The sequence below is a fragment of the Helianthus annuus genome, chromosome 10 (genome assembly GCF_002127325.2).
Source record: "Helianthus annuus cultivar XRQ/B chromosome 10, HanXRQr2.0-SUNRISE, whole genome shotgun sequence".
NCBI lineage: Eukaryota > Viridiplantae > Streptophyta > Magnoliopsida > Asterales > Asteraceae > Helianthus > Helianthus annuus.
This window is the reverse complement of record NC_035442.2, coordinates 36,385,462-36,411,679: the sequence shown is the minus strand read 5'-3', so window position 1 is coordinate 36,411,679 and position 26,218 is coordinate 36,385,462.

Genomic DNA, 26,218 nt, shown 5'->3' with positions numbered 1-26,218 from the left:
CTATAACAACCGAAATAGAAACAAAAATATATAAATAAATAAAGTTCTCATATGACCAAAAGGATGTCAAGACATGTTTTACATCGATCGAAAACAATTAATAAAATAAGGCAAATTGGATTTAAAATAATCCAATATGACTGTTTTTGGTCAATAATAATAATAATAATAATCTCAACTCAGTTTATTCCCTATAATAGTCTAACATTTAGTGACAATTACTTTGTGTCGCAACCCCCGTCCCTTAATTACCCGGGAACGGGCGGCCGCGACCAATTTCAGTGGTATCGATGTTTATCAATTTTTGACAGGGGAATTTATATCAGGACCGTAGTTAGGAAATATTTTATCAGAGTAAATACCACGCTTTTATAATATTAAACATATTAGAAGATCCCAAGTTTCAACTACACACATTTTATAGGGATAAACCCTATTTTATTTAAATAAAAACATTTCTTTATTTAGGTAACTTTTATAGCCACTTTTCCAAGCGTTCAGTGCTGTCCAGCTGGCTTCTACTTGGCTTTCACATTTTGTTACCTGAAACGCGTTTAAAAATATTTTGTCAGTGGGAAATACTGGTGAGTGAATCCCAGTTTAATCAAGACTGGTAAAACCGTTTTACAGTATTAAGGGCGGTCGCGCAATTACATTTGTTTCCATCTACTTTAATTACCACCCACGGTACTATCAACCCGAATTGTCATCATGTTACTACTCACAGTGTAGTAACAAATTTTGTATACAAAACCCCAACATACCGACGATAATTGTAGAATACAAATACTCAATCACTGTTTAAGGTAATGTAAATCAATTGAGGTTTTGTAAAAACAGTTTGCAAAAAGGTTCATAAGAAGGAGATTACTCACATTGCTGTTTTAGGGTTTTCCTTTAGGATTTCCTGGTGATTATATATTAATTACTCAATGCACACGCGTTAGTATAATAACCCGATATTTACATTAGTAATACCCTCCCCGAGACAGAATTCCAACGACTACGTCGGGCAGAACCTCGACAGCCGTTACGGAACCCTAGATCAATCAGGCAGCGTATCTAATACGTAACCGGGGGTTATGATACTTACAACGAGGCAGAACTTCGTTATTTAGGGGGGGGGGTATTATGCCCGATATTATAATTGATATTCAGAATATTGAGAGAGATCGAGAGATCGAGAGATTGAGCGATTTGAAAATTATAGGGCTGGTCGACAGGTCCGTCGCGCCCCGCGACGAAGGAAGGCAGGGCCTTCGCGGCCCGCGACATAGGGGACCTAGGGCATAGCCTTGCCCGGTCACGAGATAGGTACAACACGCGTGAGGACATGTGGCGGCTCAGGGTGCGGCCGCTTGTCCAGGCGCTCGCGGCCCGCGATGACTTAAGGTCAGTCTATCGCGGCCCGCGACAGACTCGTTTCCATTATTTTTATTTAATTTTTTATTATATAAGGGTATTTGGGACCGGTTTTCGTATATGGGGTGTATTTTAGGATGTATTGGGACATTCTAAATATTTTTAGGGTGTCGAAAAATTTAGGAGAGTTGTTATATCCTCCCCACCTTATTTTAGAACTCGTCCTCGAGGTCTACTGGAATAGGTGTGGATATTTCCTTTGCATCTTGATTCAAGCTCCCAAGTGTATTCTGGTCCTCTTTTGGAGTCCCATTTTACTTTGACCAGAACTAATATCTTGTGTTTGAGATTCTTGATTTTCCTGTCTTCAATATGTAGAGGTCTTTCTACAAATTTTAACTGCTCATTTACCTCTATATCCTTAAGAGGTACTACCAGTGATTCATTGGCTAAGCATTTCTTGAGATTACATACATGAAATACATCATGTATTCCTGCCATTTCCTCTGGTAGTTGTAGCTGATAGGCTACGGGTCCTATTCTTCTAATAATCTCAAAAGGTCCAACATATTTGGGGCTTAGCTTTCCCCTTTTGATGAATCTTACCACTCCTTTCCAAGGAGAAACATTCAATTACACCTTGTCTCCTACTTGAAATTCTAGTGGTTTTCGTCTGTTATCAGTGTAACTCTTCTATCGATCACGTGTTGCTTTTAATCGTTCCTTGACTTGAATGATCTTGTCGGTTGTTTCTTGAATGATCTTTTGTCCGTCCGTTTGAGGATGGTAAGCTGTGCTTAGATTTAGCTTGGTTCCCGTTGCTTTTTGGAAACTTGTCCAAAAATGAGAGGTAAAACGGCTATCTCTATCAGAAACAATTGATAAAGGAATTCCATGTAATGAAACTATTTCATTTACATACAACTTAGCTAACTGTTCCACACTGAAAGTCTCCTTCATTGGTAGGAAATGAGCTGACTTAGTTAGCCTATCTACAATCACCCAGATTGTATCATTACTTTTTCTTGTTTTGGGTAATTTGGTAACAAAATCCATTGTTATTAATTCCCATTTCCATTCTGGCATTTCTAACTGCTGCAATAAATCTGAGGGTTTCTGATGTTCAGCTTTAACTTGTGAACAGGTTAAACACTTGGCAACATAGGCTGCTATATCCTTTTTTCATTCCTATCCACTAGAAGTTCTTTCTTAAGTCCTGATACATTTTATCATTTCAAGGATGCATCATATATTTAGACTTATGGGCTTCTTCTAATATACGGTGGCGTAGGTTTCCTAATTTAGGTATCCACATCCTTTTCTTATGGAATCTCCAAATTCCATCTGTTCCTTGTTCTAATTCCTTAATCATTCCTTTCAACTTTTCAGTATCATCCTTGATTACTGATTCCTGTGTTTTTCTAATTTGTTCATTTAAATCTACTTGTAGATTTAATTTAAGAGAACGTACTCTTTTTGGCTTTTCATGATACTTTCGACTTAAAGCATTAGCTACGACATTAGCTTTTCCTGCATGATACTGGATATTACAATCGTAATCACTAAGTATTTCCATCCAGCGTCTTTGTCTCATATTCAACTCCTTTTGCCCGAAAACATACCTTAAACTCTTATGATCTGTGAAAATGGTAAACTTACTACCGTACAGGTAATGTCTCCAAATTTTCAAGGCAAAAATTATTGCTCCTAATTCTAAATCATGGGTTGAATAATTCTCTTCATGATTCTTAAGTTGTCTAGATGCATAGGCTATAACCTTTTGGCGTTGCATCAACACACATCCATAGCCTAACTTAGAAGCGTCACAATAGATTACAAAGTCTTCAGTTCCTTCTGGTAACGCTAGTATGGGTGCGTTGGTTAATCTATGCTTAAGAATTCTAAAGGCTTCTTCTTGTTTTGGTCCCCATTCAAACTTAACAGATTTACATGTTAGCTTAGTTAAGGGAATCGCTATTCTAGAAAAATCTCAAATAAATCTTCTATAATAACCGACCAATCCTAGGAAACTTCTAACCTCGGTTGGTGACTCAGTGGTTTTCCATTTAGTAATTGCCTCAATCTTTGTGGGATCCACATGAATTCCTTCATGATTAACTAAATGCCCAAGAAACTGTACCTGTTCTAACCAAAATTCGTATGTCAAAAATTTTGCATAAAGCTTTTCTTTTCTCAATAAACTTAGAAGTGCATGCAGATGCGCTGCATGTTCCTCTTTACTCTTTACTCTTAGAGTAAATGAAAATATCATCTATAAAAACAATTATGAATTTATCCAAATATGACTTACATATTCAGTTCATCATGTCCATAAATGCAGCTGGGGCATTGGTTAGACCAAATGGCATGACAGTAAATTCATAATGCCCATACCTTGTTCTGAAAGCGGTCTTAGGAATGTCCTCTTCCTGTACCTTTAATTGATGATATCCTGAGCGTAAATCGATCTTAGAGAAAAATCGAGCTCCTTGCAACTGATCGAACAGATCATCGATTCTTGGTAATGGATACCGATTTTTAATCGTGACCTTATTCAATTCGCGATAGTCAATGCACATACGCATTGATCCATCTTTCTTCTTAACGAATAAGATCGGTGCTCCCCACGGCGATGAACTTGGCTGTATGAATCCTTTCTCCAACAGTTCGTCTAGCTGTTTCTTTAACTCTTGCGTTTCTGCTTGTGCCAAGAGGTAGGGTGCTTTGGCAATTGGTGATGTCCCTGGTAGCAGGTGGATTCTGAATTCAACTTCCCTGTCTGGCAGTAGTCCTGGTAATTCTTTTGGAAACTGAGATACTACTGAAATATCTTTCAGTTCTTTTCCTTTAGTGTTAATGATTATGGAAATTAAATATACTAATGATCCTTTTCTTACATAACTTGCTGTTTTTATCACAGAGATGAATTTCGTAGATCTAGATGGCTTATCTCCTTTAATTGTGATCTTTTCATCCTTTGGTTAATTTACTTGAATTGACTTTTGATCATATAGAATACTGGCTTTATTGGTTATTAACTAATCCATTGCTAATACAACATCAAATCCTGCCAGATTCATTGGATAAAGGTTTGCAATAAACTTTTGATTTGAAAATTCTATTCTTGCTCCCTGCAAGAGTTCAGAAATCTTAATGGTTTCCCCATTTGCTGTCTCTACTAGACATTCTTGTGGGAGTTTAGTTAATGGTTGATTGAGAAGTTTGCAAAACGAAGTATTAATAAAACTTTGGTTCGCACCAGAGTCAAATAATACTTTAGCAAAAACATCATTAACTAAAAACGTACTGGCAATCACGTCCGGAATCATCTTGGCTTCTTCTGCAGTCAGCACAAATGCTCTAGCATTCTTAGTATTCTTGTTGTTCATGGCTGGAGCTAGTTTTGGGCAGTTCAGCTTGATGTGACCCTTTTCTCCACAGTTGAAACACACTCCATTACTCGGTTTCTTCCTACAATCTTCTTCCTTGTGTCCAGGTATCTTGCAGAAATCACAGTAGGTGGAGCATCTTCCTGAATGCTTCTTCTTACAGGCCTTACAATAAGGTGCAGAGGTAGAACCTACATTTTTCCCACGGTTGGAATTTCCATAACGGAATTCTTGGGTAAGCCTTTGAGCTAGGTTCCTCCTCTGATCCTCTTCTCGTGTCCACACTAATTCATCAGTCAAGGTTTTTGCTAGTTCTATAGCTTCTTCTATGGTTTAAGGTCTAGTCGCCTTGACTACATGCCTAATTTCACTGATTAATCCCCAGATGTAGCGGGAGATTAACACTGGTTCTGGTGATGCAAGGGTTGGCACTATTCTAGCATATTCAAAGAATAATGTAGTGTAACCTTTACTATCCACTCCAGTCATTCTAAGGTTTAAGAATTTATTTGCTATCTGTTCCTTTTCATTGGGAGGGCAGAATTTCCTTTACACCATGTTTTTAAATTCCTTCCATTTCATATTGTAAACCCTGTCACTTCCCCTGGACTGGAGGATAGTGTTCCACCATTCTAGTGCTGAGTTTTTAAACAGATTAGAGGCAAACATTATCTTATCCTCTTCCACGCACTTGCTTATTATAACAACCCTCGGTAAAACCGACATCCTCATAATAATTCCGATACCCTAATATATCTTTAAATGTATCTATGTGTCTTTATATGTACCCCGTATGTGAAAACCGAGCCCCAAAATAGATTATATTATATAAAACAAATAAAAACAATAATCTTTAAGTTGAGGCGGGCCGTGTAGGGCCTCACCTCAAGTTAACGCGGGTCGCGAGAGTGTTTAACCAGACTTTTCCTAAAACCCAAGTTGATGCGGGCCGCGTACATGGTGGGTTAAGTCTATGCGGGCCGCGAGTGTCCGGAATTGTGGCATGACCCGGTGCGGCCACGTGTCCAACTCGTGTCAACCCTAGATGATGACCGGAACAAGCTATACGTTGACTTTGGGTCAACGCGGGCCGCGTAAGGCCTGGCCAAACTCCACGCGGGCCGCGTGGGGACGCGATTTCACAACTATAAATAGAGGGCAACGGCCTTCAGTCCGTTTCGTTCATTTTCTTTTTCTCTCTCGACACTTTTAAATAGTGGGCATTATACCCGAGTTCCATATCCCCTAAAATAGCGAGGTTCTGCTACGATGTAAGTATTATAACCCCTGGAGACGTATTAGATACGCTGCCCGATTGATCTAGGGTTCCGTAACGGCTGTCGTGGTTCTGCCCGACGTAGTCGTTGGAATGCCGTCTCGGGGAGGGTATTACTAATGTTAAAATGGGTTATTATACTAACACACGTGCATTTGTGTAAATTATAGATATTCACCAGGAAACCCTAAAGAATCACCTAAGACAGCAATGTGAGTAATCTCCTTTTTAAAACTATTTTTACAAAACCTTAAATTTCTTTCCATGCGAATGACAGTTATTGAGTATTTGTAAGAATACAATTACAGTCGGTAAATTTGGGGTTTTGTATACAAAATTTGTTACCACCTGGTAAAGGAGTAACATGACCATAAGTCGGAACGACAGTACCGTGTGGTGGTAATTGATATAACTTGGAAACAAATGTAATTGCGGATGCGCCCTCAATACTGTTCACTGTGAATTTTTATTTAAACTTGATTAAACTGGGATTCACTCACCAGTATTTCCCACTGACAAAAATGTTTTTAAAACGCGTTTCAGGTAACAAAATGTGAAAGCCAAATAGAAGCCAGCTGGACAGCACTGAAGGCTTGGAAAAGTGGCAATAAAGTTACCTAAGAATAAAATGGATGTTTTTATTAAATAAATAGGATTTATTCCTATGAAACGTGTGTATTGAAAACTTGGGTTTTTACCCATATGTTTAATGTTATAAAATATGGTGGTTTACTCTGATTAAAATATTTCCTAACTACGATCCTGATGAAAATTTCCGCTGCCAAATTGAATAAATAAATGTGATACCACCGAAACTGGCTCACGGCCGCCTGTTCCCGGGAGATAGGAATCGGGGGCTGTGACAGAAGGTGGTATCAGAGCTATGCCACTGATTCAGCCACAGAAGTGTTCTGCTGACATCAAAAAATTCAAAGTGTTAGGAAATAAACTATGGAAATACGTGTATAATTGTATTTCTTGCTATGTGTTATCTGACTATTTGTTAGTTTACAGTATGAGTGATCAAGGACCTTCTGACGCCTATCGTCAACTGTCTGGTTCGCCTAGGAGCGAAGGCACCTCCTCTTCTCAGCCTGCCCTCTCAGGGTATTCTGCTGACACAGAAGAAGGGATCTTTGTGTTTACGGCTCAGTCTGAAGAGCCATTTCCTCAGAAAAAGAGGGGATGGTTCAGTAGGGGAGCGCACGAGCGTAGGAAAAGAATGAAAAAGTTGCAGGAACAGCGAGTGTTAGCCGCAGCAAAAAGAGAAACTGATGCTTATAATCAGGATATGCTCAATAGGGGTATCGCTAATATCCATATTTTAGCAACCACTGCTGCCGACCCAAACCTGGAACAAATGCTAGCACCCCAACCACAAAATCCTGATCAACCCATGGAAGTAGAAGACCAGATAGAAATGCCTGATCTCAACCCGGAGGAAATACCTAGGGTACCTGCACCTGATCCTCTAGACCCAAACAACTACGACCCCTGGTGGGACGATGTTAGGGACTACGTGCAACAAAACCCAATACAGGAAAATGTGCCAATGCCCAACTTAGGAGCTTACCCAGGGTTAGATCCTCGAGATCCCTACAACATTAGTGATGCATATGTTAGGGAAATTTTAGAGAATCCATACCCATACCAGGCCCCTATGCCTCCGTATCAGGAACCCATACCTCAGTTTCCAAACCCAATCCTAGAACCTGCACCCCCAATGAGTGCAGAAAATGTCCAGGAACTTAGGACTTTTGGGGAGGAAATTTTAGAAAATAGTGATCGTATGCGACAGGTGGGAGAACGCCTCGTATGGAAATACGATGAGCGTAATATGGATTTTTGGATGAATCCATATCAGTGAAGGTGATGGTAGAAACAGTAATAATAATAATAATAAATTAATATATGTGTGTATGTGTTAGAAAAAAAAAAAAACTACGGATGCATACTATTAGTATTGTAGCTTTACATTTCAGTCGGTACTGTAATTTTTATTTCTGTACTGGTGTGTATTGATGCATACTATATAAATATAGTAAAAGTCGCAATGCTCGACGTTTTTGGGTAAACGTGCGTGTTATGTGATTGGATATATTCAAATATTAATTGTGATATTAATATTTGGTAAATGTCTAAAATTCAGATGGCCGACGCGGGAAATCAAGAAAATCTGAATAACGATAACCAGAGTAACATTAACGTGGTTAATGAGAATTCGGACAATAATAACAACGGAAACCAAATGGATAATAGTGCCGTTCAGCATATTGTGGCACAGGGAATTATAGATGCAATGCCATTTATTATTCAAACAGTTCAGGAAGCGAATAATAAAAGTAAGCATAGCAGTAAGCGACCAACTGAACCAGAAAACAGCGTGAACAATGGACCCATACTTCAAGCGCCCGTTCCCAAAAGAAGGAGAACCATGCCACATGGTTGTTCTTACAAAGAATTCTGGTCCTGCAAACCAATAGAATTCTCGGGCAATGAAGGACCCATTGCAGCTTTACGCTGGATAGAGAAAACTGAGGCAGTTCTGAAAATAAGCAAGTGTGCTGAAGAAGATAAAATAATGTTTGCTTCAAATCTGTTTAAAAATGCAGCCTTAGAATGGTGGAACACTATCCTCCAATCCAGAGGAAGTGATAGGATTTATAATATGGAATGGGAAGAATTCAAGAACATGGTAGAAAGGAAATTCTGCCCTCCCAATGAAAAAGAACAGATAGCAAATAAGTTTCTGAATCTAAGAATGACCGGGGTAGACAGTAAGGGTTACACTACCACATTCTTTGAATATGCTAGGATAGTACCTACCCTTGCATCACCTGAACCGGTATTAATCTCCCGTTACATCTGGGGATTAATTGGAGAAATTAGACATGTAGTCAAGGCCGCTAGACCCCAAACCATAGAGGAAGCTGTAGAACTAGCCAATACCTTGACAGATGAGTTAATCCGTACTAGAGAAGAAGACCAGAGAAGAAACCTAACCCAAAGGCTTACTCAAGAATTCCGTTCTGGGAATTCCAATCGTAGGAATGTAGGTTCTACCTCTGCACCATACTGCAAAGCCTGCAAAAAGAAGCATTCTGGAAAATGCTCTACTTATTGCAATTTCTGCAAAGCACCAGGACATAAGGAGGAGACATGCAGAAGAAAACCAACTAATGGGATGTGCTTCAATTGTGGAGAAAAAGGTCATATCAAGCCAAACTGCCCAAAATTTACCCCAGCTGCAAATAACAAGAACCCTAGAAATGCTAGAGCATTTGTTTTGACCGCAGACGAAGCCAAGATGATCCCAGACGTCATTGCTGGTACGTTTTTAGTTAATGATATTTTTGCTAAAGTATTATTTGACTCTGGTGCCAACCAAAGTTTTATTAATACTTCATTTTGCAAACTCCTAAATCAATCATTAACTAAACTACCACAAGAATGTCTAGTGGAAACCGCAAATGGAGGAACTGTTAAGATTTCTGAAATCTTGCAGGGAGCAAATATAGAAATTTTTAATCAAAAATTTATTGCAAACCTTTACCCAATGAATCTGGTAGGATTTGATGTGGTGTTAGGAATGGATTGGTTAATAGCCAATAAAGCCAGTATCTTATGTGATCAAAAGACAATTCAATTAAAATCACCAAGAGGTGAAAAGATCTCAATTAAAGGAGATAAACCTTTTAGATCCACTAAATTCATCTCTGTGATGAAAACTGCAAGTTGTATAAGAAAAGGATCTATAGTGTATTTGATTTCAATAATCATTAACACTAAAGGAAAAGAATTAAAAGATATCCCAGTAGTGTCCCAATTTTCAGATGTCTTTCCAGAAGAATTGCCAGGACTACCGCCAGACAGGGAAGTTGAATTCAGAATTCATCTGTTACCAGGAACAGCACCAATTGCCAAAGCACCTTATCGTTTGGCACCCGCAGAAATGCAAGAACTGAAGAAACAACTAGACGAGTTGTTGGAAAAAGGATTCATACAGCCAAGCTCATCGCCATGGGGAGCGCCGATTTTATTTGTTAAAAAGAAGGACGGATCAATGCGTATGTGCATTGACTACCGGGAATTGAACAAAGTCACGATTAAGAATCGGTACCCATTACCGAGGATCGATGATTTGTTTGATCAACTTCAAGGAGCTCGATTTTTCTCTAAAATCGATTTAAGATCAGGATATCATCAATTAAAGGTACAGGAAGAGGATATTCCTAAAACCGCATTTAGAACAAGGTATGGTCATTATGAATTTACTGTCATGCCATTTGGTTTAACCAATGCCCCAGCCGCATTTATGGACATGATGAACCGAATATGTAAGCCATATTTGGATAAATTCATAATTGTCTTCATAGATGATATTCTAATTTACTCTAAAAGTAAAGATGAGCATGCAAAGCACTTACACTTACTTTTAAGTTTATTGAGAAAAGAGAAGCTTTATGCTAAGTTTTCAAAGTGTGAATTTTGGTTAGAACAAGTACAATTCCTCGGACATTTAGTTAACCATGAAGGAATTCATGTAGATCCAACGAAAATCGAGGCAATTACCAAATGGAAAACCCCAGAATCACCAACTGAAGTTAGAAGTTTCTTAGGATTGGCCGGTTATTATAGAAGATTTATTCGAGATTTTTCTAGAATAGCCATTCCTTTAACTAAGTTAACCTGTAAATCTGTTAAGTTTGAATGGGGACCAAAACAAGAAGAAGCCTTTAGAATCCTTAAGCAAAGATTAACCCATACACCGATACTAGCATTACCAGAAGGAACTGAAGACTTTGTAGTCTTTTGTGACGCTTCTAAGTTAGGTTATGGATGCGTATTAATGCAACGTCAAAAGGTTATAGCTTATGCATCTAGACAGCTTAAGAGTCATGAAGGAAATTATTCGACCCATGATTTGGAATTAGGAGCCATAATTTTTGCCCTTAAGATTTGGAGACATTATCTTTATGGTAGTAAGTTTACCATATTCACAGATCATAAGAGTTTAAGATATGTCTTCGGGCAAAAGGAATTGAATATGAGACAGAGACGCTGGATGGAATTACTTAGTGATTATGATTGTGATATCCAGTATCATGCAGGAAAAGCAAATGTAGTGGCTGATGCTTTAAGTCGAAAATATCACGAAAAGCCAAAAAGGGTACGTTCTCTTAAATTAAATCTACAAGTAGATTTAAACAATCAGATTAGAAAAGCACAAGAATCAGTAATCAAGGAAGATACTGAAAAATTAAAAGGAATAATTAAAGAATTAGAACAAGGAACGGATGGAATTTGGAGGTTCCATAAAAAGAGAATGTGGATACCTAAATTAGGAAATTTACGTCACCGTATATTAGAAGAAGCCCATAAATCTAAATACACGATGCATCCAGGAAGTGATAAAATGTACCAGGACTTAAGGAAAAATTTCTGGTGGATAGGGATGAAAAAGGATGTAGCAGCTTATGTTTCTAAATGTTTAACTTGCTTACAAGTTAAAGCTGAACATCAGAAACCCTCAGGTTTGTTACAGCAATTGGAAATACCCGTTTGGAAATGGGAATGGATAACAATGGATTTTGTTACCAAATTGCCTAAAACAAGGAAAGGTAATGATACAATCTGGGTAATTGTAGATAGATTAACCAAGTCAGCTCATTTCTTACCAACAAAGGAAACCTTTAGTATGGAACAATTAGCCAAATTATATGTAAATAAAATCGTTTCTTTACATGGCATTCCTTTATCAATTGTTTCCGATAGAGATAGCCGTTTTACTTCTCATTTTTGGTCAAGTTTCCAAAAAGCAATGGGAACCAGGTTAAATCTAAGCACAGCTTATCATCCTCAAACGGACGGACAAAGCGAAAGGACAATTCAGACAATGGAGGACATGCTTAGAGCTTGTGTAATTGATTTTGGAGGTAATTGGGACGAACACTTACCTTTAATAGAATTTTCTTATAATAACAGTTATCACACAAGTATCAATGCTGCACCATTCGAAGCACTTTATGGACGAAAGTGCAGAACCCCAGTCTGTTGGGCAGAAATTGGGGAAAAACAATTATCTGGACCCGAGATAGTACAAGAAACAACTGATAAAATCATTCGAGTCAAGGAACGACTGAAAACAGCACGTGATCGCCAAAAGAGTTATGCTGATAACAGACGCAAACCATTAGAATTCCAAGTAGGAGATAAAGTGTTATTGAAAGTCTCTCCCTGGAAAGGAGTGGTAAGATTCATCAAGAGAGGAAAGCTAAGTCCTAGGTATATTGGACCTTTCAAAATTCTTAAAAGAATAGGACCTGTAGCCTATCAGCTACAACTGCCAGAAGAAATGGCAGGAATACATGATGTGTTTCATGTATCTAATCTCAAAAAGTGTTTAGCTGATGAATCACTCATAGTACCTCTCAAAGATATAGAGGTTAATGAGCAACTCAAGTTTGTGGAGGAGCCTCTACAAATTGAAGATAGGAAAGTTAAGAATCTCAAACATAAAAGACTAGTTCTGGTCAAAGTGAAATGGAATTCCAAAAGAGGACCTGAGTACACGTGGGAGCTTGAATCCGAAATGAAAAAGAAATATCCACACTTGTTTCAGTAGATCTCGAGGACGAGCTCTAAAACAAGGTGGGGAGGATATAACAACCCTCGGTAAAACCGACATCCTCATAATAATTCCGATACCCTAATATATCTTTAAATGTATCTATGTGTCTTTATATGTACCCCGTATGTGAAAACCGAGCCCCAAAATAGATTATATTATATAAAACAAATAAAAACAATAATCTTTAAGTTGAGGCGGGCCGTGTAGGGCCTCACCTCAAGTTAACGCGGGTCGCGAGAGTGTTTAACCAGACTTTTCCTAAAACCCAAGTTGATGCGGGCCGCGTACATGGTGGGTTAAGTCTATGCGGGCCGCGAGTGTCCGGAATTGTGGCATGACCCGGTGCGGCCACGTGTCCAACTCGTGTCAACCCTAGATGATGACCGGAACAAGCTATACGTTGACTTTGGGTCAACGCGGGCCGCGTAAGGCCTGGCCAAACTCCACGCGGGCCGCGTGGGGACGCGATTTCACAACTATAAATAGAGGGCAACGGCCTTCAGTCCGTTTCGTTCATTTTCTTTTTCTCTCTCGACACTTTTAAATAGTGGGCATTATACCCGAGTTCCATATCCCCTAAAATAGCGAGGTTCTGCTACGATGTAAGTATTATAACCCCTGGAGACGTATTAGATACGCTGCCCGATTGATCTAGGGTTCCGTAACGGCTGTCGTGGTTCTGCCCGACGTAGTCGTTGGAATGCCGTCTCGGGGAGGGTATTACTAATGTTAAAATGGGTTATTATACTAACACACGTGCATTTGTGTAAATTATAGATATTCACCAGGAAACCCTAAAGAATCACCTAAGACAGCAATGTGAGTAATCTCCTTTTTAAAACTATTTTTACAAAACCTTAAATTTCTTTCCATGCGAATGACAGTTATTGAGTATTTGTAAGAATACAATTACAGTCGGTAAATTTGGGGTTTTGTATACAAAATTTGTTACCACCTGGTAAAGGAGTAACATGACCATAAGTCGGAACGACAGTACCGTGTGGTGGTAATTGATATAACTTGGAAACAAATGTAATTGCGGATGCGCCCTCAATACTGTTCACTGTGAATTTTTATTTAAACTTGATTAAACTGGGATTCACTCACCAGTATTTCCCACTGACAAAAATGTTTTTAAAACGCGTTTCAGGTAACAAAATGTGAAAGCCAAATAGAAGCCAGCTGGACAGCACTGAAGGCTTGGAAAAGTGGCAATAAAGTTACCTAAGAATAAAATGGATGTTTTTATTAAATAAATAGGATTTATTCCTATGAAACGTGTGTATTGAAAACTTGGGTTTTTACCCATATGTTTAATGTTATAAAATATGGTGGTTTACTCTGATTAAAATATTTCCTAACTACGATCCTGATGAAAATTTCCGCTGCCAAATTGAATAAATAAATGTGATACCACCGAAACTGGCTCACGGCCGCCTGTTCCCGGGAGATAGGAATCGGGGGCTGTGACACTTATTTTTAAAACTGCCTCAGTCTTTTCTATCCAGCGTAGAGCTGCAACGGCCCCTTCATTGCCCGAGAATTCCATTGGTTTACAAGACCAAAATTCTTTATAAGAACAACCATAAGACATGGTTCTTCTTCTTTTGGGAATGGGCACTTGAAGTATGGGTCCATTGTTTACGCTTTGTTCAGGTTCAGTAGGTCGTTTACTGACATGATTACTTTTATTATCTGCTTCTTTAATCGTTTTGATAATGTATGGCATTGCGTCTATAATTCCTTGTGCCACTATGTGTTGGATGGCACTGTTATCCACTTGGTTTCCATTGTTATTGTTATTCAGGTTATCGTTATTCTGGTTTTCCTGGTTCACTTCGTTGTCCATCTGGATTTAAAACATTTACCACGTATTAATATCACAAGATAATAATTAATGCAAACGCTTGCACAACACGCATATTGGTCAAAATCTTCGAACATTTCGACTTACTCTATTTTATATTATGCATCCACATATATTACAATACATCTGAAATCGAAATTACAATACTATTAGGCATCCGTAGCTATTATCTAGATTTTTTTTTTCATACATACCCACATATTATATATTGTATATTATTATTATTATTATTATTATTATTATTATTATTATTATTATTATTACTACTATCACTGATATGGGTTCATCCAGAACTCCATATTACGTTCGTCATACTTCTAGACGAGTCAGTCTCCTATCTGCCTCATCCTCTCACTACCTTCTAAAATCTCCTCACCAAAGGTTCGGAGTTCTTGCACATTTTATGCGCTCATAGGTGGTGCAGGGGCTGGTACTGGGTTTGGGAACTGTGGTATGGGTTCTTCGTAGGGGTAAGGGTTCTCTAGAATTTCCCTGATATACTGGTCATTATCATAGTAGGGGTCTAGAGGATCTAAGTCTGGGTAGGCTGCTAGGTTTGGCATGGGTTCCTCTGGTATTGGGTAGCGTTGCTGGTAATCCCTATGGTCATCAAACCACAGGTCGTAGTCTGGGTCTAAGGGATTAGGTGCTAGTACTCTAGGTATCTCAGCTGGGTCAAAGGCAGGCATTGGGATTTGGTTTTCTGGGTTGGCTTCAATTTCCATTGGCTGTGTGGGAAACAGTGGTAAGGGCTGGGGTGCTATGAGTTGCACCAGGTTTGGGTCGGCAGCTGTGGTTGCTAAAATATGAAAATTTGCTAAACTCCTATTGAGCATATCCTGTGTGTGAGCATCTGTTTCTCTCTTAACGGCTGCTAAAGCTCGCTGTTGTTGTAACTTTTTCATCCATTTCCTACGTTCATGTGCTCCTCTACTGAACCATCCTCTCTTCTTGGGAGGGAATGACTCTTCAGATTGGGCCTTGAACACGAATATCCCATCTTCATTGTCAATAGAATACCCTGAGAGAGTAGGCTGTGAAGAGGTGTCTTCGTCCCTAGGTGACTTGGACAACTGACGGTAAGCGTCGAAAGGTCCTTGGTCGCTCATACTGTAAACTAACAAATAGTCAAATAACACATAACAATAATATACAGATATGCACGTAGTTCCCTAAATAATTACACATTGAATAATATTTTGGTGTCAGCATAATACTTCTGTGGCTGAATCAGTGGCTTGGCTCTGATATCACCTTCTGTCGCAACCCCCGTCCCTTAATTACCCGGGAACGGGCGGGCGCGACCAGTTTCAGTGGTATCGGTGTTTATCAATTTTTGGCAGCGGAATTTACATCAGGATCGTAGTTAGGAAATATTTTATCAGAGTAAATACCACGCTTTTATAATATTAAACATATGGGAAGATCCTAAGTTTCAAGTACACACATTTTATAAGGATAAACCCTATTTTATTTAAATAAAAACATTTCTTTATTTAGGTAAATTTTATAGCCACTTTTCCAAGCCTTCAGTGCTATGCAGCTGGCTTCTACTTGACTTTCACATTTTGTAACCTGAAACGCGTTTAAAACATTTTGTCAGTGGGAAATACCGGTGAGTGAATCCTAGTTTAATCAAGACAGGTAAAGCCGTTTTACAGTATTGAGGGCGGTCGCGCAATTACATTTGTTTTCATCTACTTTAATTACCACCCACGGTACTGTCAACCCGACTTGTGGTCATGTTACTACTCACAGTGTAGTAACAAATTTTGTATACAAAACCCCAACATACCGACAATAATTGTAGAATACAAATACTCAATCACTGTTTAAGGTAATGTAAATCAATTGAGGTTTTGTAAAAACAGTTTGCAAAAAGGTTCATAAAAAGGAGATTACTCACATTGCTGTTTTAGGGTTTTCCTTTAGGATTTCCTGGTGATTATATATTAATTACACAATGCACACGCGTTAGTATAATAACCCAATATTTACATTAGTAATACCCTTCCCGAGACAGAATTCCAACGACTACGTCGGGCAGAACCTCGACAGCCGTTACGAAACCCTAGATCAATTGGGCAACGTATCTGATACGTAACAATGGTTTATGATACTTACAATGAGGCAGAACTTCGTTATTTAGGGGGGGGGTATTATGCCCGATATTATAATTGCTATTCAGAATATTCAGAGAGATCGAGAGATTGAGAGATTGAGCGATTTGAAAATTATAGGGCTGGTCGACAGGTCCATCGCGCCCCGCGACGAAGGAAGGCAGGGCCTTCGCGGCCTGCGACATAGGGGACCTAGGGCATAGCCTTGCCCGGTCATGAGATAGGTTCAACACGCGTAAGGACATGTGGCGGCTCAGGGTGCGACCGCTTGTCCAGGCGCTCGCGGCCCGCGATGACTTAAGGTCAGTCTGTCGCGGCCCGCGACAGACTTGTTTCATTATTTTTATTTAATTTTTAATTATATAAGGGTATTTGGGACCGGTTTTCATATATGGGGTGTATTTTAGGATGTATTGGGACATTCTAAATATTTTTAGGGTGTCGAAAAATTTAGGAGGGTTGTTATACTTTGTGATTAGCAACATATTAAGTCATTATAATTAGGTTGTTGTTATCAGTTCATTATGACTCCTTCATGAGGTAAGTTTTGTCTGCTGACATATGAATATACCATGAAATTACATTTTGTCATCATTGAATATTGCAAAGTTAAAGTAATCAACTGGTTTGAGTTCTTACTTCTTCTTTAAATTGTAGTCTTTCGTTTCCTTTAAAGATATTGTTATACTCTATTAGATGCTTCACATTAATCTAGCCATATCTAGTGTGTTGCAATATGAGTAATATTTAAACTAGTATAGATTTGAACCTACATAGGACTTTTAATTAATGAAGCATAAGCAAATAATCTCATTGAGCCTATTATCCTCTAAAGGAGAGCAATATTGTTTGTTACATGTGTAAGGACCCATTTAAGGTAAAATTTATGGAACGAAACTAATGTCCCATTAGGTCTATCTCGGTATGTTTAATATCTATCATGTAAGAGATATATCCGAGATCTATTATATCAAAGAATGTGTCACTAATGCTTTGACTTATGTAACATATACTTGTCAACAAAATATCATCTATACAAGGACAAGTTTATTTTACTTGCTCCCACTCATCTTGAGGTAGGTACACTAATCTACTTGGTTATTAATGAAAATAATTGCATTAGATTTCATCACATTTTGATGTTTGCACTAACCCATGCAAGGATTTTATTGGCTTACAAACAAAGTGTTCTTTAACCTTCAGTTTAGAACTTCCAGGTTGTTTTATGAACATGTGAATATGTAAGTCATTTATTAGGAAAGTTGTTTTAATGTTCATCTAATGTAGCTCAAAACTATTATAAGCTACACGAATAGTGATGATCCTCAAAGAAATCTTTTGAAATATAGGTAAGAAAGATTCTTTGAAAATTTATCTCTTCCTGAGTATAATCTTTAACAATCAATCATACTTCTTCATGTCTTAACATTTATATTAGAATTTGGTTTGGTTATGTGTCACACCCCCAAAATACCACATGCGGAAACCCCGCTAGGCGTGTAACATACCAGGATCTAGCCACTAATCACATTGAACTAATATTAAGATATTAAACAAAGTTTCCATTCATTATGGTAAAACAATCATAACATAATCCAAGTTTAACAAGTTCAGCGGAAGCAAATAGTAAATCATTGTTTAAACGTTTCAAAACCAAATGTATGTGAAATCATTGAGCAAGTCACACATATCCAAGCAGTACGACCCATGACCACTCCAGCAATCCCAGCTAGCAAGTTCCTTATCCATAGTACCTAACGACCTCCGAGCATGCAACAGGTGTATCAGACAATGCTGGTGAGTTCATAGTTTTACGAAAACGTTAGTTACCAAGTGTTTAGTTCAGTTCATTGATTATAATGTTGATAATAACTCGAGTACCGTACAAGATTGCTTCCAGATTGTTTTGCCCGTCCCCAATGCCCCCTATCTAAACATTGGTCATGAATTAAGGTCATTAGTTCACTCCCGTCCTCTCAGGTACGGTGTGAGGTTGCCAAGCCTAATAGCGCTATCAACTAATACCCCGTTACCTCTCAGGTAACTATTCGGTAGAAGATTGGACTTAAGGTGATAGGAAATGTGTGTATTATCTAACATTCCAGTTTACCCAAAGACCAATTCCTCTCAGGAATACCCATTTGATTGTCCCACCCATCGGGACGCATGCTCAAGAGAAATGAACTCACCTTAGATTTGCTCGGTATAATAAATTACCCGTTCCAGTTAGTCAACCAAACCCTACTGAGGTTACCAACGAAATCAGCTTCATAATCAATCAAGTCACGTAGTTTTTCACAGATTGCATTCATCACAACATGTAGCACATATTCAATACTCATTTAAGTTCACATCCCATGTGCGTATCACATAAAAATCCATTAACAAATGAATTGGCTACTCACACGATTCACATCAAGTGTCTCATTCCTAGTAAACATTATTAACGTGCAAAAGATAGAGTTTTGAAATCATAAATATTCATCATCACAGACAGTTCTGTTTAATTGTTCACTTACAGCATCACCACGAAGAACCAGTTCTTCGTGGGATGCCTCCTTGGCGAAGAACCCTATGACGAAGAACTGTTCTTCGCCGAAATTGTGCTTGACGAAGAACCCTGGTGGTTTGTCAGGAACCAGTCAACGAAGAACCGGGTTCTTCGTCGAACTACGTTCTTTGTGGAGAGGACTCTTTCGTCGCTATCTTGAACAGTCAGTTACAATTTTCTTAGTTCCAGCCGTGATTAATGCTAACAGGTTTGACAGTTTCTCAAATCAGATTAAGCGACTCTTTTAACCAAGATCACACACCCTAATTATGATCAATCATCAACAATTCAACAATCCATTCAAAACATAACCGTTACAACACTTGTTACTTCACTAATCACAGTTAACAACTTATCACGTGGATCATCATGCTAACCGATAAATCATCAGTTTGTAAACCCCAAGTTTCTAATCACCAAATCCAACCATAGTTTCCTACCATAATCAATCACATATTCTAGATATACAATCCTATGGATGAAACCCTAGTTTACGTAAAGTCACAACATCAGAATTTTAGCAACAGACAAGGATAAACACTAACCGTGATACCGAAGAGATTAGCTTAAACGAAATAGAAAAGCTTCGAGATTCCAAAACCTGCCGTCACATGAAGGATAGGGAGAGAGAACTTTAGGGTTTTACGTTTTTTCTAAGCTTCGTAGATTATGAGGGGCTAAACAAACAAAGTGAAAGTTAGGCCTGACGTGCTGTCGTAGGTACACGCAAATTTAATCCAAATAACGACTATAGATAGTGGTAAATGAGTATCGAACTCAAGGAGTATGTGGAAAATGTGTTGATTTTATAGCTTTGCACTTTAACTAAAATTAAACTAATTTGCAGAAAGTAAAGATCAATAATTTGGATTGTTTGGTTTTAAAACTAAAATTAACTAAATTGATTGAAATTAAAGGTTGGTTGTAAAGCAGATTAGGAGAAAGCGACAATCCTAAACTTCTGGTTTGCTTTTGACAATTGTGTTCAAATTCACTAGAAAGAATCACATAGACATGATTCATGTATGATTGTTTGTTCGTGATAAAAGGGAACTAAGTACTCGGATTATGAAAACGTGAGGTTGTTACCCGATAACCAACTGACTAATATCCAACCCTAATCACTCCCGTGATATCTCGATTGTCAGCGACACCAAGAACGTGCGGTTTAGAATATGATCATAACATCAATCAACAATTTACAAACAAACATTCACACACCATAATAAACAAACAAACATTGCAAGTCTATTATTCTAGAAATACGAATCCAAACACAAAAGTCAGAGACAAACCTTCAATTTAGGACGATCACCATAAGTTTAGCCACACATAGCTTGGTGAATCATCATAGCAACAAGTTTAATGTTCATACCAATCAAAAACATCAACCAAATGTTTAGAAATGTTTGCAACCAAGTAAAATCAGCCAAAATCGCCCCTAAGATGCCAGAGAAACGTCCAATGATGAGATAATGTGAAAAGACATCCAAAAACGGTTTTAATGAAGGCAGTTACGAAGTTCCTCGCAGCCTCCACCGTAAATTACGGTACCCACCGTAATTTACGGTGGAATTCAAAGTGTTACGGTGTGCAGAGACTGAGTTACGGTGGAAAAATTCAGCATTCAGGGCCACCGTAAATTACGGTGGCCACCGTAATTTACGATGGAGCCCTGAGTTTTGTGTTTTGTTTATTGATTCCTCCCCGCATGACCCTTTCATCTCTAAACCTTCCAAAGCTGCGTTTTATCCCTTTTTAGCTCCCGAACCGCACCTGAAACATAAGCAACCGTAGTCATCTAATTCAAGATAATTACGCGATTAAGTGAAGGATTAATTCGTCTTTTAACATGATTAAGGGTCGTCCAACGGACCACCCGTCACATCCCCACACTTAACCGTTGCTTGTCCCAAGCAACTCATCAAATCATTTTCAAAACAAGCGATCAATGTAAACCAAGCAGAAACATGCAATCCTTTTACTAACCCCTTTCTTAACACCCAAAATAATGCACCCCTCGCTATATCTCTCCTCTCGGTAACAAGTAAGCACTAGCAATATGAGCTAGACACACAAAGGCTAACGGGCGGTTGCACAACTATAGGCTTGTACCTAAATCAATCCTTCTCCTTAAGCGTGTCAAACATGAATGCAAATCAAAGGGACTTTTAAGGTTGTAACGTGGCTAGGTGTACGGGTAGGAAATGGAATATATATGAAGTAGCAAAAATTTAACCCGGTCTTTTATTACACAAAGAAACAAACAACTACCAAACTAACTACAATATACAAGATAACTCAACATCATTTTTTTTCTTTTTCATTGCTTTTTCTATTTTTTTTTCTTTTCTTTCTTTTTTTCTGATTTTTTTCTTTTTTTTTAACGAACAAACATCAAATCATACTAAACAACTACTAACACTATAAGACCGAGTCAAATTGGGTAAATTTTTAGGTAACTAGCTAGGGGTAACAAACGATAGGCTTTTAGGCACAAAATTGGGCAACTAAATGTCCAAACCCCCGCCCCTCTCACTACCATGCTCATATATATAACTTATGAGGTCCAACCCCCCAAATCCCACACTCGCTCACACCAATGACGAGGCTACCTAAATGCCCTTATCCTTTTCGCACTCATATCCAACTAAGGATTCAAACCGTATCAAGGCACAAGTTCTAATGCACCCCACCAATAGCCACTCTCAACAAAGATAAGTATTATTTATTTACATGTGTGGCTTCAACTCTCACCAAGAATAAAAGGGTATCAAGGGTTGCCGGTGCATCAATTGGGGTTAATCTAGGGTGTTCAAATTCTCACATTGTTTTGCTTGACTTAAAATTTTTCAAAATCTTCAAAAATTTCCCCCCATCCCCACACTTGGGATACATTGACCCCAATGTATGGTTTTAGGAGGATTTGATCACTAAACATCTTTCACATCACCCAAAAGCTCAACACTCAAACCACAAATTTCTTTTTGGATTTTTTTCATTTTTTATTTATTTTTTATTTTTTATATTTTTTTCTTTTAACAACATCACACCACCAACTCGCACCAACCCAAACATAACATCACAACTAACACCACCCAACCACCCGACCATAAACAAAACAAGCTAACAAATATTCACAAGATATACAAGGAAGGAACACGACCTGACTAGTAATAGTGAGGCTGCGGAGGCCCAAAAATGGAAGACATCATGTCATTCCATTCTCCAAATGCAAATGTACCGCTACTACTACCACCTTGTTGCTGAGCTCCTTCTTGTTGGTGCAGATCGATCCATTGTGAATGATGGAGTGGCGGGGTCGGATACGATATACTACCATAATGAGGTGGTAGAGATGCATAATCCACATGTTGTGGATCCACAACCACCGGCCGCCCGACGTGCCAATCTGTATGCAATCTTCTTGCTTGGTCATCATGGTATCGGTTGTTCATCTCCAATTCATGGGAATACGCACGTGTACGATTCCACGCCTCTTGACGATCAAAGCTATGTTTCAAAGACCGCTCCATGCTTGCACTCATCATCGTGTGTTGATCAAATAACGTCCGCTCCGAACCCGACCATGATTCGAAAATGGGAGCCGGAGGACGTTGATTCTCGATAACCTCTTGCATAGTGCCCTCATAAGCCTAATTCGGCTCATAAGAACGCTCCGTGTAATCGTAGAAAGCGCCACCATAGCCTCTACCCGGCCCCCCTTGGCCTACATTCACATTTTCACCACCATGCGGCTCGTCCGCATAATCATCATCACCACTCAGGACTTCCGCATCACTTTCGGGTTCTTCCTCTTCACCCGGTAGAAGATCTCTTGCACCCACCTTTAATGCTCTCCATCTCTGCCCCTCCGACTTGAGTTTATGAAACCGCTCCGATTGCGTGTAAGTCCAACCAATCCCCAACTTGTCTAAAGTAAAAGGCTGATGCCTTTTTGTTGCCCCTCTATCCTCTGACGTGATTGCCTTTTGCTGCTTCATCAATCCCGTGATAATTCGGCAATACGGGATAATATCTCTTCCCAACTTGTTTCGGCAAATCCAGAGGTGGTTCATGATCAGATATCGGATTGGAAAACGCGGAGACCCATTGAGTAGCGAATAGAGGACGAGTACTTCCGGGTACCTCACTTGCTCCTTGTCCCCCCTTCGCGGAATGACATTTAAAATGCATATTGCTAGCAACAACTTCGCTTCTATCTTCAAGTTCTTCCGGTATAACACGCCACTGTAAGTACCGGGCAAAAACAACGCCGCTAACATATCATTCCAACGAACATGCTTCTCCAGTTTAAGCAAAAGGTCATCAAGACTAGGTATCATGTAGTCACGAGCATGTAAACTGTCATACTTCCCCAATTTCTTTAGCATGTCAAAAGACATCTCCACCGGAATCCCATTCACCTCACCCGTTAACTTCGTTTGTGACGGCTTATCATATCTATTACACTTAAGGGTTGCCATCCATTCTTGAATTTCGGTTATGAACAAGTTGTTTTTATCCTTATCATAACAACTAAGTGCGGACTCCCATCCTAAAGCGCGGAATTTGGCAAACACACCAAACGGGCCAAATTTAACTTCTCTCACCTCCCTTTCACAGATGAATGCAGCTGCCTTATTTTTCAATCGGTTCATACTGTCGTGAAAGAGTGTTGGTTGCCAATGCTCCGGTTGGTCATCCAATGGACCCGACTCCCATTTTGGCTTTTCACCCGGGTCCAACTCCATTTCTTCCTCGCTTTCACTCTCATCAACTCGACCCAAATATTGCCTCTTCTTTGGTTGCACTTCCGGTTGTTTGCCCTTTCCTTTCGACGAAGTGGATGAACTAGCTCCCGTTCTCTCTTTCGTTTTGACCATTTTCCTACACACATAGAGCAAACAACACAACCAAACACAAAAATTAGTCCTTTCTCCCAAAATATCCCCACACTTGCTTGTTACTATGGTTGTAGAGGCTAGTGAACCAAAACTTTTATAAATCTTTTTCAAAAAAAATTGAGCATGGTGTCTCTACAATGTAGAGATTCCCAAAAAGTTCACTACTTTACCATCAATCCTACATCTACCAACCATAACAATGTTCAAGTAACCATTTTTATGACACAATCTAAGAACAAGCAAGTGGGTATGAACAATTAACACAAATAACCTTACTTTCACAATGCATCAACAAAACATAGTAAATAACTTCCAAACCTTGTTTGAAGATGTAAGAAACACAAATGAAGCAAGAACTTCCAAAAAGCCCCAAAATTTTTGAACCTAGGGTTTGTGATTCACAACCGAAAACCTTGTTTTCTCGCAAATCTCTTGGCAAAATCAGAAACTACGTGAAAAATTAGTCAAGATAGACCTAGATTTCACTTGATTTGGTCAAGAATTGAGTGAGATATGAAGCTTGAAAGTTGAAGAAGATTGGGGATTTTGTGGGGTTAGATGAAAGTGATAGATGAGAGTGATGGATGAGAAAAGTGATGAGAATATGAGTGGTTGGGGTTAATTCTCGAAACTGATTGTTATTATTATTTTTATTATTTTTTTTATACATGCAGAACCGAATCGACCCATTGTCTCGCCAGGTCCACCGTAAATTACGGTGTGGACCGTAAATTACGGTGGATGCTGGCCAACAATTCCTACCGTAACTCAGTAGTGAATTACCGTAAGTCCCAAAATTTTTCACTGGCCACCGTAACTTACGGTGCCACCGTAAATTACGCTGGCACCTGGGCATCTCTGGTTCACTGAAAATTGTGATTTTAAGTGTCATTTTTATATTTTTTTTTCCAGTTTTTTCAATTTTTTTGTGTTTTTGAAATTTTTCAAAAACATGTAAAAATCACCCTACCCCCTCGAAAGTCCCGTGTTGTCCTCAACACAATGTTAGAGTAATTCGTGACTCGAATATCCCCACACTTGTTTCAAACACGGATTTCAAGGAAATACGGTAATTGTGCAAACTATACAAAACAAAACAAAACGAAATGCTACTATTTACACTACCAAACCTGGGCCTCTCATGGTTGTTCCTCATTGACCGGGCGTAGAATGTAGCCTACTTTGTCAAGTTCCAAGTTGTTAATGTCGTTCCCTTCCAAGTACGGCTTCAACTGATGACCGTTTACCGTTTGTTGTTTGTTCGTTTGCTCATCTTGGATGTCTACATCACCAAACCTTCCAACTCGCTGAACGACATACGGGCCCATCCATTTACTTTTGAGCTTGCCCGCAAACATCTTGAGTCTTGAGTTGTACAACCAAACTTTTTGACCCACTTCAAATGTTTTCTTCCTCAATTTTGCATCATGTACCTTCTTGAGTTTGTCTTTATACGCTGATGCACATTCATACGCCTCGTCTCTAAGCTCTTCAATTTCGCACAATTGTAACTTCCTCATCTTTCCCGCTTCATTATAGTCCACATTGACTGTAGTGATCACCCAATATGCCCGATGCGCTAACTCCATTGGCAAATGACAACCCTTCCCATAAACCATCCGGTAAGGTGTTGTGCCAATAGGAGTTTTGTAGGCTGTTCGGTATGCCCACAACGCATCATCCAACTTACTCGACCAATCCTTCCTATCCGTTCTTACCGTCTTCATGAGAATTTCCTTGATTTGACGGTTGGACACTTCGACTTGTCCACTCGTTTGCAGATGGTAAGGTGTGGCAATCTGGTGATTCACGCTATACCTCTTCAACAATTTCCTGAAATTAAAGTTCTTGAAGTGCGAACCACCATCACTTATGATAACTCTTGGAATGCCAAAACGGGCGAAGATGTTGGATTGAACAAACTTACAAACAACCGACTGGTCATTTGTTCTTGTTGCAATAGCTTTAATCCACTTTGAGACGTAATCCACCGCTACCAAAATATATAGGAAGCCATTCGAATTCGGGAAGGGGCCCATAAAGTCAATACCCCATACATCAAATATTTCAACAACCAAGATTGGTTGTAATGGCATCTCATCCCTCTTAGATATG